General features: G+C 36.4%; 1 protein-coding gene across 3 annotated transcripts in view; it reads right to left on the bottom strand.

The window, feature by feature from the left end:
* SMYD3 (SET and MYND domain containing 3) overlaps positions 1 to 17,820 on the bottom strand; it is a 430,467-nt gene that overhangs the window by 312,612 nt on the left and 100,035 nt on the right. The window contains exon 1 of one of the 3 annotated variants that reach the window (XM_074818339.1): positions 9,677 to 9,695. The exons of the other annotated variants lie outside the window; for them this stretch is intronic. The gene's annotated coding sequence lies outside the window, so the exon portion shown is untranslated. Of the gene's footprint in view, positions 1 to 9,676; positions 9,696 to 17,820 lie in introns of those variants that run through there. 3 annotated transcript variants of the gene reach the window in all.

The raw sequence follows: 17,820 nt of genomic DNA, 5'->3' as shown, positions 1-17,820 counted from the left end.
CTGCAAGCATTAGCAGTCCTTCAACCAGCAATTTTTTATAAGCTTGCCAAAGATAACTTTATAATGGAAAGTCAGTCAAGAGGCACAGACTTAACAGTATAGTTTTTAAAAAGTAATACAGTTTGTCTCAAAATGGTCACAATTAATTTATTCCATTTTGTATCAAACAAAACTTCACGCAAGATCATTGTAAGGAATATTATATTCTAATGGCAAAATGTTTCCCTTCAAAGTATTTAAAAGGTAGCAGTGAATAAAGCTGTATTCTAATTCATGACCTCTTTCCAGAAAAAGCAGGCCAAGTCCCTAAATCCTGCTATATCTTTTAGAATGTATGTACAGAGATAGCTAATGTCTGTACCTAATGTCCCAAAGTTTGGGGAATCTTGCAGTAGCTTTAGATACCAGACAAGGTCAAAAATCATCACAGCAAACCTCTGAAAAATTATGACAAACAGAAGCAGAATTTAGGTCCTCACCCTGAATTTCTGTGTAATCTAATTAGATATATTTTATTAACGCATGTAATCTTGGCCTCAGTTACATCATTACATTGCATCAATTATGTTATTAAAACTAATATTGGACCTAATTTGAACTATGGTGACTAGGAATCACAATAGAACAAAAAAACAGACAAAAAAAATGAAAGGTCATTATTCCTTTTCAAAATACTTCTGTAAATATAATTTTAACATTCTTATTGTTAATATTACTTAACAGTTATCAACCAATATAGAACAAGTTAAGTTTAGTAACTCTGCTGAGCTCAGATGTCTCACATGACTCTTAATATCTACTCAAGGTTTTAAAAATTCGTGGGGGAAAGAGCCATATATGTACTACTTGTGAAAGAGTGATCAAATGCAAACTAAGAATTTCTACAAGTGTTGCTATTGAACTAAGAAAGTTAAACCTTTCTAAAAGATATATACTGTCATTTACTTTTCCCTGGAATGCAAGAATCTAAAAATCGTAGGTATTCCATACACACAGCATGCATCAGTGGCAATGACTGCAAACAGAAGACAAAGCTAGATACCTGAAGAAAAATAAACTGCATGAAAAACATAAAGCTAACAGGGACTCTCCTTATCAGACACCTGATTATCATTTTTCCCTATTTCATCCTCCTCCTGCCTTCTTTTGTATGTTTTTTGTATGATTTTTGCATGTTAGACATGCTTACCTTAATGAATGACTATGGCCACTCATGATCTCAGGCAAACACTAGAAATTCCAAAGCACACCAGTGGTTCTAATGAATTCAATGCAGATTTCTTTATGGGGGAAAGGGAGGTGGGAGGGATATGCAACTTCAGTTGGTAGGTACCCTCTATACATAAACCAGTACTTTTACCTTTGAAGAAGAACTTGACCTGAATCCTTCCAGGTACCTACATCAGGTTCAAATTTTACGGTTTAAATGTCAGTCATCACAGAAATTAGTCTTTTTACTATCCTATCGTTTTCATGCTTTTTGTAATGAATATGCACTTTTTTTGCAAAGTGTCATATACACCATTCACATACTCTTCAAGGACAAATACTGCAAATATTGTGGGAAATCAGCAAAACTCCAGAAAAGGTTATTTGTTCATTTATTTTTAAGAAAAGGACTCAAACCCGAAATCCAGTAGGAATAGCAGAGATGGTTTTAGTGGCTGTCTACCAAGTTATATACACAGGTTTATTTGTAGTCTGATTATACAAGCTTCACATTCATTCTAGCTCCTCAAGTGTACAATCCTGCTGTTTCAATTTGCATTGGTACTAAACTGACCCCTGCTGGCATGATTTGTAGTTGTTGAAAACATCTGGATTTTTAAAAAGGTTTACAAGGATGGAAACAATTTTTTTAATGGCACCCAAAAGTGTGCTAATCCACCTCCTTGTACAAATCTTTGTAACCCAAGGAACTCACCAAATTAGTTTCTGAAATGACCCAGAAAGGGAGGAAAAATGAAGGCAGACATATAAGATTATGTGGCTATTCAGCAAGTTTGTGCATAAGAGACAGCACGTTCTCCCCAACCTTAAAACCATATAAACTCTTCATAACAAAACAATGTCACTTTTAAAAAATATATATAGTCACACATTTTTGAAGTTGCATTATTTGAGGGCTAAGATACTTGACTTTTTGGGGGGTTAGTATAATGTTAACAGCAAGTGTTGTAACTGATGTTTTTTCTTGGAGATTTTTTCCTCTGTTAAATTGTTTTTTCCCAGAGAATGCTCACATAAGGATGCTGTAGAGTAATAAAATTCCCCCACATGGATCCCATCACAAAATGTTCTCAGAAATATTAACTCGAATGGAAAGCTGATTTTGTGGGCCTGGCCCAAGCTTCTCATGCAAATAAAACTATTCATCAGGAGAAAGGTCATCCGAAAGTTGAGAAAGCACTGTCATATTTTCCTACAGGTCTTGAAAGTGCTTCTTAATAGGTCTGATTGCACTTCTCCCCCCATTTCTTTTTCTGCCAAATTTCCTTTGTTGCTATTCCCCTTCTGCTAAATGGCAGCCTCGGGGATGCACAGAAAAGGCAATCCAAGCTAATGTAAGGTCTCTTCTCATGCACACATGTAAGTAGGTTGGTCCATGCATCCCTTTTTAAAAAAAATCAAAATAAATGGCACCTAATTCTTTCCAAAAGTGCATAATAAACATGTGATAAAACAAACTTGAAGATATGTGTGTGCTTTGTACATGTCTTGACACTGAAAACTATTAGACAAACTGAATCCACAAACAGCAGAACTCACAAAGCCTAGTCTCCTTGGCTTTCATTCACACCTCTCTGCTTCAATTATCCTGTGTCTATTACTATATTGTGGTGGCCATTTCCTGAGTGAAAACACTAAGGGGTCTTTTTCCTTCTCACCTACTTGTATATTTGCATAAACCTTGTAGGAAATAGCTTTGAAATATCTGTCCCTCTAACTCAACGTGGTGGTGATGAGTTGGCAGTTCTAAAAGTTATTAGGGAAAAAAAAAATTATTGTCAGGCAGACAATACAGAGCATGATCAACTAAGTCACATATTTCCTTAAGAAACCAAGCCAGAAAAGGATGTGAACTGAAAATAAAGACAGCAAAAGAAGAAAAATGGAAGTAAGATACAGAAGAGAAAAGCTAGAAAGTAATGTTGGGTGGTTTGTTGGGGCTTTTTTGTTTGCTTTTTTTTTTTTTTTTTACTAGGACTTAGGAATAATTAAAGAGACTGCATGATAGCACAAAACAACTGAAAACATTGAAATAATAGTGTTGGGAAAATAGGGTCAAAAACGACCCCACTTTTCAGAGTACCTGTTTTTTCTACATCCTGTCAAAAATAACTCATTTAGTCATTTTAGTCATACAATATTTGAGTCCTTTCAAACAATTGCAACTAGCGTGCAAAGCTAAATATGCTTGGAAAGAAAATATTGGGAACAGCAAGATGGGTGAAGTTTAATTTAATATACAACACAGACTAACACTCTCCAAAAACACTTTTGGGAAAACTAGAAAAAAAGAAGCCACTTTGTTAAGTAGGATTTTACTCTGCTCTGATTTATCACACCAGGCTCAGGGTAGATTATTATAGACATATGTGCACACATCTCCCCAATAACCTACAGGCAAGCTGTTGTATACACATTTGAGTATCACATGTACATGTGTGCAAAGTATAATTATAAAAAGCTTGAAGAATATATCTGAAACATTTGGATAGCTGGGATTGATGAAGTGTCATTTGTGGACATGCACATATTTTAGATAATGCAAAGCAGGTACTAAGTCCTGATAACCGACAATTTCTCAGGCATTTATAGCACTCCCAGCTACAGGCTACAAGATATGATCACAACCCTGTAAATGAGTTTTAAGAAGACTCTTTAGCCAGGCCTTGTATGTGTGGCTGTTGTTATCTTTAGGTTACCAGATGTGTGTTTGGACATTCTGAAGTATTACCTGCTTTTATTCAGCATTTAAGAATATTAAGGTTGATAACAGAGAATTAATACACACTCACACAAGGAAATGTCAGGATGAAATTAAGATGATCTAAAAATCTTACCATAAATGAGGATTTTTTTTTTTTATTTTTTTTTTTTTTTTTAAGATGGATACAAATACTATCAAGGCTGTGTGTTAGTGCCTACACAGGAAAAACAATCTATGCTCTTTAGTCAGAAGCGAAGCATCTTAAAAAGTGAGAAAAATATTACTTCAGGTATGGAATTGAGGGGCTCCCTATGCCTGTGGGAGATTTGTCCCCCCCAGGTTGGCACCAGTTATGCACATCCATTCCCTCCCTTCCTACAGTACTGAAATAAAAATTTTAAAAAAGCTTCAAATAAACAACCTGTTTTCTGGCTAAACAACTATTCCCAGCCACCATTTGCAAGCTGCCAGCATACAAATTTAAACATAGTTATTTAATTATTTCTTGGCTTCTCCAATCAATAACAAATTTTTGCTGGTTCTTGAAGACTAAAAGTCACTCCTGCAGATCAAAAATGCTTTAACAGAAAAATGAATAGTTTATTAATTTATTATAAAATGCTTCTTTAGGAAAGCATGATTTCAAGCATTCATTTACTTTAAAGATACAGCATTCAGTTTTACATCCACAGTTCAATAATTAACAGATTAACTCAGTTTTATTCACTGAGGCTATCAGCCAGCCAATGATAAATTATACATGCTTCTTAATTCAAGAGACACATTTTCTACTCCACGTTATGAAATCAGTACTATTGGACATACGTATATCCAGTCTCATATACAGTTAGAACAAACATAAACTACAGCAAATCAGAATGTCCTACAGGATTCTGATTTTCCTGGACAAATGCTGAAGTAATTCAGCACATAAAATTTGTCATTTGTTTGCAAAGCATGCAGAAGTACTGAAAAGATCAGAGAGGTTCAGATTTACATTCCATTTTGATGAACTGACGCTACCTGCGAACTGCCCCTTTACTAGACTGGGCTGACTAAAAAATTCTTCCAGAGAATACATAAAGAAGCAAATGCCTTTCATGCATACTCGTGTTTTTTGCAATACCACAATCCAAACTAATGAAGGATAGTGACAAAACCTATGAACCTCCTTAAACTGTATAATACAAGCTTGCTGCTGTCACTTACCAGCTGTAAATTTCCTCCAGCCATATGTCATTTCTATAAGGCAAATATTTTAGATTTCTAAGCATTCAAGTAGAACTGTATATAGTGTGCTACAAGGAAATGAGTTAAGTACACTCTACAGTAAACTACTGCAGCTCAAGAAAAAGGTCAAGGCAGAGAGAATGCATAGTGCAAAATAAACTGTTAAAAAAACCCAAACAAAACAAAACTTAATTCCATGTTAAAATCTTGAACAAGCAAAGAATTAAAGACAGAGTGACCCAGCAAGTAAGAGATGGGTCAGCAAGAATCAGCATTATTGATTTTTCAATATACTCAGCAAACACATTTCTGCCTCAGTTTCTTCATCTGAACAGTATCAGTAAAATATTGAAGGACTCAACAATAAAAAAATTAAACAGGAACATTCTAAAGATGCAAATAACATTTCAAATCATTCCACAGTAAAACCAGAATTTTAATATCTTTTGTCCCTGCTTTGTCATCTTGCATCTTCTATTAATCACACACTAATTAAAAAAAAGTTAAAGACAATAGATACATAAGAACATAGGGGCTCATACAATAGGGCACTGACCTGAATTACAGAAACAGAATAATTCTACTTATGACATGAAATGCTATTTCAGCTAGTTAGTTGAGAAAGCAAGTCCTCTCGCCTATTCACTCAGTTGCGTTAGCACTTAACCACCTTGCTGAAATAGATAAACGTTACTCTTCAAGAGGATGAACCATGTTCTGAAAGCAAATACAAGCTTAGGTTGCCCATACTCCAACTCAGAAGCCAAGGACTCCTTTGAGACTGGGTCCTAGCTAACCAACCCTACTCAGGAAACAGCTCAGGTTCATTTCCACACTAATGGTGCTGGTCACAGAGCCTCCGCTTGACTACTTGAGTGCTTTACAGGAGTACGTTCAAAGCTGCTTGCAAAACACTGTACTAAAATGCTCAAAGTCATCTCTTCAGAAAGGCTAATTTTACTCAGGGTATCAAGCAAACTTGAGTCAATTAAGGTTATTTTAAAAAAAAAAAAAGCGCACACAGATCCAATCTGACAAGTACCACGTCAAATCATTTTGAAAAATTGAAGAATGAGACACATTTAATTGGAGATGTTTGAAGACTGGGTCAGATGCTTCTCAGAAAAAAAAAAAAAAAAATCAGAAGTAGAACTACACTTCCAATGCTTCCTAGCATCCTTGTGCACTAAGCAAGTAGAGCAGTCTTCACTATACATTTGGAATAGCACTATTTGCAAATTACATACCTTAAACAGTTTTTTAATAAACTATGTCTCTTTGTCTCTACTTTTGAATACATATAAAATACAGTTATCATAGAGAATTGGTAACTGAAATTCAGTGGTTTGTTCTGTAAATTGTATTTATATGTTCAGAGAAGTGGTATATATGGCAGAACGTGTAGTGAAAGCCTAACTTGTGATGTGTGTTTAGCCAGAAGTACTAGACCACATGTTTGGAGGTCATTAGGAGTGCAAAAAGCCCACTGCATCTGATTCTCTTTACAATCCAAGTCTTGGTGCTTATTTATATGTGAACTTCAGCTCAGTTTCAGATAAGGTCATTCCCTAAATTAAGATTAATAAATAATGACTCTTAAAAAAAAAAAAAAGCAGCAATCTTCTTTACAGATGATAAGAAAGGTAGATGAGTGCTGAGAAACTTGGAATACTACCACATTAAAAATATGTAAACTTTTTGCTGACAGACTTGTTAAGAGTTGATAAGATAGCTTAGTTAACACAAAATGCCTGTATGTCTAGACCACTGAGTACAACCACAATTTGCACATACAGCATGAGTAATCTATCTTATTCCAAACTGAGCAGACACAAAAACATATTTGACCAGAAATAATTCATCTTACCCACATAAATACGTCACTCTTTAAAAGTCAAAGCAGCTACTCAACTGAGTAAGACTCCAGGATCTGGGTTTTTTATGGATGCCCACAGGTACTGCAGATACTGTTTTAAAAAGTCTTTTTTCAGCTTTCTCAGAATTATAGTTTCCAGCTTTGATCTGGCATGATGACTGCCACATCTCCTTTCAATACCAAAGATTAAGTCTTCAACAGACCAAATCAAATAAGGGGATCAGGTTTTAGTACGGTTCCTTTTGTTTTCTTTCTAATGGAAAAGGCTGATCTGTGAATTCACAGTTGCTGCCTGTGGAGGTTTGTTTAGCTTCTGCAAGTATTTTGTTATTCACAAGACTATCAGCAGAAAGAATGCAAGAGAGACATTAGTATATGTAAATGTGAGGACAACCTTTCAAAATATTCAGTCAACTGGCACATATAAATGGCTAATGCAGATTTTTAAACTGCATGTAATGGATAAATAACTGCTTTCTTGAAGTTCAAACAGCATATCAACAAGATGAGTATCTAAACAATTTTAAGAAACCTGTAGGCTTGCTTTTCTTTTGCTTAATAGCAAAAGAATGGATTTTGTAATGGATAAAGGAAAAAGTTCTTAGCAACTACTGATTTGAGGGCACTGAAGTTATGAGCTGTTCTCAGAGACTCATAATTCTTCCATATCAGTCATCTGTTTGGGCTGAAATTTTCCAAGCAGACTGTCTGATTCAGGCTTTCTTTTCTGGGGAAAGAATGAGGAGATGGGGCGGGGGGGGGGGGGGGGACGGCGGGGGAGGAAGGGAAGTGGTGAAAGATTTAGGCAATAATATCTTAAACATTTCTGAAGCTGATACAAATATTTTCTTCTGCGAATAAAAGAAAAAAAGTCTTATAATTATTTTATTGGGTTACTGTAACACTTCTATACTTTAAAGTAATGATAAAATCTGTTAGAAGCGTCTAAAAATAATTCATCAGAAACAAAATTTGCAAGATTTGGAAAAAATGTCAGCATAAAAAATTTCAGTATCAACTTGTCAGAGCTGAACTATCTTGTAGTTTTGCTCCAAATATGCATTAGCCTCTCAACTCCTATGTGCGACTGAAGATGTATTTGCTAGTTTTGGAGTAAATGGCTTTTCATGTGACCTTCTTTAACTTACCTTGTAGTTTTTGAGAACATATCAGTATGCTGATCAAATTAGTGCAAAAGAGCTATTGCATTTGTTTTGGTAAATTCGTACTGATCATAATGATTGTTAACATTCAAGCAACACCGAAAATGCACAAGAGATCATGTGTTTCAGTTTACATCCCTACTATGCCTCATTACTCAAAAATGGGCAAATCCAATCACAAAGTCTAGGTACTGACTCTGTACTGGTAAAAACTGACTAAAGGAAAACTCTATCTCTTCTTAAAATTCCAAACCCTGCAGATGCAAAAGGTATTTCAAATTCTCCCCTTTTGCAATGTCTTTTCCAAGAATGGGAATATATACAAGGCATCCTTAGCCTAACTAATGTTTCCAACACTGAGTAAAGATATGCTGCAGAAAGCGTAGATAAGCAAACTAACCTCTATTACATTGCCAAAACTGTTTTTTTTACCTTCTGTAAATATACTCTTCAGTTTAACAACTGTAATGAGAATGTTGTTAAGCTTTTTACTTATTTTAATGCCACAGGCTTTTAGTATTAACAAGAAAATACTGTTATAATTTTGCCAAGAGAAATTAGACAAAATATCACCAAAGAGCCCAATAAAGCAGCTGACAGACATAAATGCGAGACACTGTCATTCTGAGAACACTGACAAGATTTAAATATACAGCAGCAGACCCTGGGGTCACAATACCCACTCTACCTGCAAAATTAAAAGATTTCGACCTTGACACCAAGGCAGGATGAAGCCACCAGCCCCAGACGGTTGGATTCCCTGGGCAGCAAAGATAAATTGTGAAACAATCAAGAGGCGCGCCAAAGAGGGGGAGGAGGAAAGGACACAAGGGATCTGAATTCATAAAGGCAAAACAAAGACGAGGCTCAAAGGAAACAGAGACTTTAAAAAGAGCTCTCCTCACAAATTTTACAAGCAAAGTTCATTTTTGCACTCAAAGATGTGCTTTTCAGCTTTAAGCTTTTCCCAGCTTTCAAACAGATCTTTTTAAAGATTTGTAATGGCATTTCTAAATGCATCAAGGCATTTGAGCTTTTATAACTCAAACCATGCTGACAGAATACACCCCACCTAGCATGTAAATTGAGTAAGTGCTTTGGAAAAGGATGCCCTAACACAGAGATCTACTAAGCAATCCTACCACTTCCATATGACACCAGCAAGGAGCATCTCTCCTATTTTTAGCATCACTATTGTTAGAGATACATCATCTGTCTCCTCAGCTCTTACCACCTGCCCAGTTTCATCACTTCATCTAGTATCTCTTTTCTTGTTTTCTGCCTTTATTTGTTATCACTCTCAATCATAACCTGCAACCTGGGTAGCTCTTCTTACTACACATTTCTTGCACCCTAGCTCTGCTTTTTCTTTTCTCCTTAGCTCACTTGCTACTTTGTGTTTCCCCTACAACAGCCACATAACTTTCAAATGGTCTCTTTTCTTCCTGGGAAGCAACCTTTACAAGTACTTACTCAAATCGCACTCTCTTTGGCTGGCTCTCTGTTACTGGCCTCCACTTCAGTGTGATCTCCTCTTGCTTTGCTGCCTGATCTTCCAAAAAAAAAATAAAATCTTGCAGCTGAACACAAAATGTATTACAAATATTGTAGCTCATACAATCTGTTTGAAGACCAATCTGGGATGCAGCACCTTGGCAAACGTGACACTTACAATCTTCCTTTGTACTGAAATTGCTTTGCTGTGCAAATTTACAGTTTCCATTTGCAGTATAAAGCAGCCACTCCTTATTTTCTTCCAAACCCTCTCCTGACACAGAAGCATGGACAGAAGCCCTGTGTCATGCTGAGTGCACAGATTCATTTTCAGCCCCCAACATATGGGTTAGGAAGGAAAAAAAAGAAGAGGTGGGAAGAGGGACCGAGGAAGGTCAGCTAAAGCCCACTGTGGGCAAATTCCTAAAAAAATACCTGAAGAGCAAAAGGCAAGTTAAACAAAAACCCAACTTATTGTTTCACTTCTTTCCCAAATTTAAATTAGTTCACTTCTAAGCCTATGCTACAGTATTTTATACTTGGGTTTGGCAAAATATACAGGGGAGCATGTAGTTCCGTGCCACTTTGGACTCCTTTGAATGAGAAGAAATTACAGTTATGCTGATATAACTAATCTGCATTCCTTTTGTATGATGATAGCTGTGAAATCAAGTTATCAAAAGAGGCCATGTTCCTACTTCTCTTAAAAGCAAAGCTCCTAACCGCTTTCTCTTTCCTACACTTGAGGTAGCTCCTCCTCTTCCTGCTTAATTAGTGAAGAAAGAGGTGATCAAGTGGAATATTACAAGTGGGCATGCAGTAGATGTTAACTGAACCTACAGTGGCAGAGGAAACAGAAGCAGAACTGGCATCACCAAATCTGAAGCTTTCAAATGTGTCTAAACAAATGGACTAGGAATAAAGGATATGCATGGAAGCATGCTCCATTCCACAAAAGTTAGGAGCATAATAACATTCCCATTTGTAGATTCACATGCAGCTTGCACATTGTTGCATGGACGTACATAGACAGCCCTTCTTTAGCTACCCAATTCTTGGTACTTGGAAGGAAATTATTAGGCTTCTTGTTCCACCGTGTTGTATCTATCTTTCTCTTCGCAACATGTTTAATATACAAGATTATGCAAATGTACCAACATATCAGTTTGGATGAGATCCTATGATGGTCTAACTTTAACTATACAGACTTTGCAATCTCTTAAATACACTTTTTACATTGCCCAAAACCCAAGAATGATGAACTGACTGAACCACACTATACCTTCACTTCTTGTAAATGGTTATATGCTGTAAAAAGTGATTGAGGAGTCTGCAATAGTTTCAAGTTAACACAATCCATGGAGAGTACCCATGATTTTCAATACAAAATTATGCTTGAACACAGAATAAAAGAGTTAAATGCAAAAACTCAGAACAATCAGTCAGAAAAGCCTAAAACGGGGTGATGATGAAGAGTAATACATTTTTTGTTGACCTGAGCAGCTTGGAATACTTTCTTTGAGTTGGAAGAGCACATAGCACAATGCAGGGGAAGAAAAGAAGCTATCCAGTTTTACCAGTTCATGACCCATAATCAGTGAAGACATTCATCCTTGGTGCCAAGAACTCAGGCTTAATCTTTGTGACTTGACAAGATCTGACGTTACTGTGGAGTCACCCTAACAAGTTAAAGATAACTGTGCCAGAAGGACTCAGAAAACTAGCCTTTCATATAGTCCTGGTAACTTATTTCAAACAGTCTTGATAATTATCAGTGTCTATTGCTAGTTTCAAGATAATTAATGATTTCTGAGCAATCAGAGTGCAACATTAGAATTTGGAAAAAAAAAAAAAAAAACACAACTTTTTACCATTCATTACAGAAGAGGAAAATATGTAAATGTCATGCCTAAAAAGTTATAGGCTGCAAAACAAATGAGCACCATCCCAATTTTGCTAATCATTATTTCAGTATTCCTGCATCTGAGAAATTCAGGAAGTAAAATTCATTACATCTCAGGATGCCTATATATTGAAATAAGCCATCAGTGTCTCAGACTGCTGGTTCAGTAACTTTATGATAGATACATAAATTGATGTCATTCTAGCAAGACAGAGGTGATGAACGGCAGCTTCATAAAGGATGACCCTTTTCTATCAGACCAATTACAGGAAATGCTGAACCAGTAGCATGACAGTAGCTAAGGTGTTTCAGCCGTGTGAAACAACAGACCCTTTCTCTTTTCTCTGCTGGAGAAGTGCAGCCAAGGCTCATTAACTGTTGATAAACTGAAGATTCATCAAGAAAAAGAATTCTCACTTCATCACAGGCAACTGTTCCTGTTAAAATAGAGTTAACATTATATTGTTCAGCTGGGTCTCAGAAAATGCAAGGCAGTATCATAATGCAAACATTATTTTGTTACATTCTTAATGTATCATTTTGTTTTCAAATGCATGCTTAATGTCTTATCTTTTACAATATGTATGCTTAATACCTTAGCTTTTATGAACACTGGAACATACCACCATTTACAAATATTGTGGCATATAACATTCTACTATGGAAAATCATTGAGGCAGAACTTATCAGAACGAGTCAGTGTAGAAAAAAGCTGGCTTTATCATTATCTTTTCACTGTAAGAGGCAAAGGTTTGCATTGCCTATTTTTTATTTGCCAGCAAATTGACATTTAATACTTTGCTAATTCTTTCTCCATCAGATAAGTTTCTTGGCCAAAAAGTGATACTTTCTCATCTTTAAATGTCAAAATTTTCTTTACTTTTTGGCTTGCAAACAGTGCAGGCCCATAAAACCCAACTGTAGAGGGTTACAGAATCTCACTAGGATTAATTATGCTTTTAATTAAATTAAAAGATTCCTCCTTATGTGACCTCCATATCAGTCCCATATGCACATTATCTCTTCTTAGGCTTGTCTCAGAGGACAACAGACTCCCCATTACAGAACTAGACCATTTTCCCTTTTGTTGCATCTGCCAAGAGACTCTTTGGAATTTAATTGCTGCCCTTATTTATGAATTATAACTGCAGGAACAGTTGTTTGTGTCACAAATATTCTATGAATTTGAATTTTTATTGCAATGGCTATTGTAGGAAAAGAAAAGAAACACAGTAGGTTTTTGGTTTGTACTCTTGTTTTTAAAGACAAATACAACCTGTCTTATAATTAATTTTAAATGTCCAAAACAAACTATGGCATCTGAAAACTAAATACTGTAGATATCTAATTTAAAGTATATACAAACACCTACATATGTATTTTATGTATGTATAGAAACATGCACACACACAGCCTTTTTAAGAGGCTAGATATTCCTAAGAGGTATCAACAAGCCTAAATAGATTTATATTGGGGGAGGGGAAAAAAGGGAAAAAAAAAAAAAGCAGTTATCCAGTGGATACAGAAAGAAGAGACAAACTGCAGTAGCATGCAGCACTGCATACACAGCAGGTAAAAAAAAAAAAAGCCAAACCAACCGACAAATATTGTTCATTAATCATCTTCTCCAGTAGAGGCTGAATAAAATAAACGAATCCCCAAAACTGAATTAGACATGGTCTGATTAAAACTCAAAGCACATAGTGGAAGATAAAAGCTGTAAACAACATAATGGGATCTTTACGTGAAAGCATGTTTGCAGTACAATTCTAGATAACATCCCTTTCCCTTTTTCTTTCTGAGCAGTCACAGCAGCAACATTAGTTTCTTATGAGCCTGTCACAAAACATGAGGGACTGGAAATCAAACAACTGCACACTGATGAAACAGAAGATAGATTCCTGACAAGTAGCAATCTTTCAGACCCTAGCAGTGTTTCTTAAAAGAAAACAAATGGGAATAGGTCAACTCTCTCCCACACACACCACCTTTTCTTAACACAGCTTGATTCACATTTAGTTTTGTCTTGGCACCCTTCGTTTTATCATAGGTGACTGAACAGGAAGGTGGGAAGTGGCACCCATCTCTCACTAAAAACTACAGAGCACATTGTATTAGATCTCTGTAGAGGTCAGCGAGGCACTGGCTCATGAGAAGTTATCTGCTGGGAAGTGTACTAACAATATGAAGAACAAGGAGCGCTCCTCTGGGCCAGCCATCACCTCCCTTTCCCTGGGAGGGCACCCAAATCCACAGGAAACCTGTGGGTCCAGCACCACCAGCAGCACCTATGAAGGCTTCCATCTGGGGTGAATGAGAGTTGGATGGTGCAGCTTCTTCCATGCATAGCAGTGAAGAGGCATGCAACAGAACCCCCAAATTCAATTTTCAAGATTGGGCTCACATTGGTTAAAAATAAGGCTGGTACAAGACACAGGAATGGATGAAATCCCTCACCAGTTTTTAACTTATCCAGGCAACTTCTGTTTATTACAAGAGTGTCAGAGTAGCAGTAAGGTCAAGCAAGTTATTATTAATGAAGCCTCATCGTAGAATGACTGGTCTGAATATCCCTTAATATACTTCTCAGCTGAAAAGTCTGTAGAGCAACGCCTAACTAGAAAGGTCGGGGCGGGGGGGGGGAAGGAAAGGCAGAAAACCCTGACACATGAAACCCAACCCTCTCCAGGCAAGCTCCACCATTCAGGTAGCCACAGGTACTGTCTTGGGCACTGACAAGCTCACATGCACATCAAGAACAAGTAACAGATGGTATAAATAGAACAGACAGTTATCACAAAATTATGTTCTAGACAAAGAACGAACGTACGGAAAACTAACGAGTTTAAGAATATTAATTCTGAAAAACAAAAGATAAACTTAATTTCTTGTACCTAAGATTTCTTCATTTTTAAATTGATTTTAAGATAGGATGTAAAGGACCTCTTCCTGAAGAGAAGATTTTTGGCAATATATTCAATATTCCTCATTTCAAATTCTTACTCAGGACTTTTAACAACCTTCTTCATCCAAGCTGTCAAAGCCCAACAGCTTCCTCTGCAGTGGCTATTCCTGTCCTACCAAGTGACTCATGTTTTAATCTAATGTGCTGAACAGTTGTCTAATGGAGTGGCATTTGCTCCTTATGCCATTAATTACGTCTGCATTTTGACTGAAATGGGGCAAAATCCCATTTGTGTTTTTTTCTACTATGTCTATCACTCCAGGATGCAGATGCCCCCTGCATTATTGAAATCAACTTGACTGAGCAGCAAAAGGCCAAACATCTCCTCCCTCCTCCTAATTGATTTCTTTTACTCTGTGGGAGAGAGCATCTAATCAGGTGTCTTCCAGGAGGACAACACTAACTATTCTGAAATTCTTTTACTAAAAAAGCTTATATCAGTTAGAAATGAGAGCATGAGGTGTCCTAAAAATACTGGGACTTCAGTCATTCTTGAGCTCAATGCCCAAGGCCTTCCCTACTTATTCTGTTACTGTGAGGTGTTCAGGATAGATCCTGCCCATATGTACCATAGCTATCACACAGATAGGCAGAAAGGAAGATAAGACTTCAAGAAATGGGATTTCACCCTGTTACACATTTTTAGTCCAGGATTACTGCCTTAAATCAGATCTTTTCATGGATGAGTACTCAGTGCAAGCTCTGGTGTAACAGACTCTCTTATTAGTTCCATTTTCAAAGCTAATAGGAAGTCAGAAAGTTCTTCTTTAAAAATTACTTTTTCAATTCAAAGGTCATTTCAATACTGAAGCTCCATCTGTTCATGCTGTAATGAAACTTTTTTTTGTCATTACATATTTTAAAATTAATGTCATTATGGGGAAGATAAACACATGAAAGGCACTTGTAAACATGATTTAAAAAACCGAGATAAATTTTCCAAAATAATTTTAAAGAGCTGTTTTACAGAAAAATGTAGCCTATTTTTAAAGTGGATTGAAAACTGGTTTTATTTCAGCTTATGAAAATTCAGAAATTTGACCATTTCTGAATTTAAGGGACAAAGTTCACCTTCCCGTTGTGCCTGAGTTAATCTCAGATTGCAGCAGCACACTGTGGAATGGACAGACATGGATTACTTCAGCAGAACTTTAAGTTAACACATATATGGAGGGATGGAAGGAAGCATACTACTTCTCAACCCAGGAAAAATAACCTCTCTGACTTCTCACATTCCTTTGGATATCTGATAGCAGTAACCGAAACCCAGAGAGCGTAAGATATAGCCTGGCAACCAGAGACAGATGCTTTCAAGGGGGGGGGGGGGGGGGGGCAGGCAGGACAGGACACAGGGATAATATACCTCCTATTCATCCACGTGATTTCCCATCCCAATGGCACCTCCTGAAAATTTTCAAAACCTTTGTCTTTGGACAAAACCTCTGATTTCTGAAAATAATAGCATAATTCTGAAAGCAATATAAAAGCTAGGAAATGGAGAGTTTAAGATTGTTTGTGTATTAGCAGTAGCCAATCCTCTTCCTCCATAAGGCTTCCAGAGGCTCCTTGCTGGACTGCCATTGCCATGCAAATGTCATTTGATTCTGATCTATTTTTGAACAACAATAAAAATACTTTTTTGAAAGTCATTCTAACCTTATCAGAATGCAGTGGTCACATACCACTACACTAGGAGAATTTCTTAAAGCAAAGGAAAGGTCTAAAACCATTGTCAGAAAGAACACTTTCCAGCCCAAATCGGAGTTTTTTTCTTTTGGTGTCAAAAGAACAGCCCTTTTTTACTTTGTACTATCTCAGGCTATAATAAAGTGTCACATTGTAGCTACAAGAGCGCAAATAAACACACCACTTTTTAATATAAGGGAGGCATAAAGACAGCAGCACCAGAAAAAGTAAACATATTAAGGGGTTGTTTTTCTTTCTTTATTCTTTTTTAAGATCTCCCACAGAGTGACTTATTCCAATAACTTGCAATATAAACTTCAACAGTTTCTAATAATTCACCTGTGAATACTTCTCTTAACCTCTTCATTTACAGATTTTCCCTCAAATCTACCTGATAAGGAATGGCAATTCAAAAACACTACAGAAACAAATGGCTGAAGTATGGTGCATACACTTATTCTCATACACTCATACAGCTAGAGTTTGCTGTTCACCCAAGTTTTATTTCTAGGGCAAGTATCACTAGTTTTAAAATTACTTCTGTCTGCTAAGACAGAAGAGACCTGGTCTTACTTTTAAAATGCTCATGAAATTTCACCCGGAAGCAGCACTCAACCATAGCAGAGCCAAATTACTGAAGTTTTCATTACATTCAAGCTGGTGCAGAGTCATGGTTGATATATGAGTCCGTCACTCTCAGCATTGATTTGCAGAGCTCTCTGAATGTCTCTGAGCAGTACAGTCCCCTTAAAGCATTTTCCCCTTCTCTCTGCCATGCATCATAACTCAAATTGTCAAGTCTTATTTAAATTTGTTACATTAAAAATATTCATCGGGTAAATCATTATGTTTTACCTATGCTTTTTCTTTCCCTTTAAAAAAAATTAAATCAAATCATAGCAACAAAAAGAAGAACAGAAAAACAGCTGATGCAGCAATATAAAGCTCTCATGACTGTCATAATGAGGAATGTTAAAGAAAAATATTACAGATATATTTTGCTGAACTGTATTGGTTAAGTAAAGGCTTTCTTGTGCCTCACTGCAGACATTGCTCATATAAGCAGTATAGGGATCAAGATCAATGAATCTTTCACAAAACTCTTCATGCTCTCTACATCTCTTCTGTAAGTAGACTTACACAGAGTACTTGCATCATCTGCAGGTAAAACACACACAAAAAGAATAAGTGTCCTATTTCTTTTAAGATCCAGCATCTTAAAAACCACCACTTTATTGTCTATATTCGTAAACACAACATATTAAACCAGAAAATAATTTTTCAGCAAAAGTACAGCATGCAAATTCACATAAGTAATTAATGATGGTAAAAATTCCTCACTACAAAAACAGCATCAGTTTAATTCTACATAAAACAAGTTGTTAAGAAGCATACTCTTCATGGGGGTAAGGAAACTGCCCACTCAGCATGTTTACCAAACTTGTATGCGCCTGCATTACGTCTTCAGTAGGTAATCAAATACAAATAGGTCTTGTCCAAGGCCAGATGTATTCAGCTGATAAACTGCTCTACTCAAGAAGGAAGGCAAAGTTAGTGTTTTCTTTTTTT

Source organism: Strix aluco, chromosome 3 (assembly GCF_031877795.1).
Source record: "Strix aluco isolate bStrAlu1 chromosome 3, bStrAlu1.hap1, whole genome shotgun sequence".
Lineage (NCBI taxonomy): Eukaryota > Metazoa > Chordata > Aves > Strigiformes > Strigidae > Strix > Strix aluco.
The sequence above is the reverse complement of the archived record's forward strand: the minus strand, read 5'-3'. Positions and strand labels throughout refer to the sequence as shown.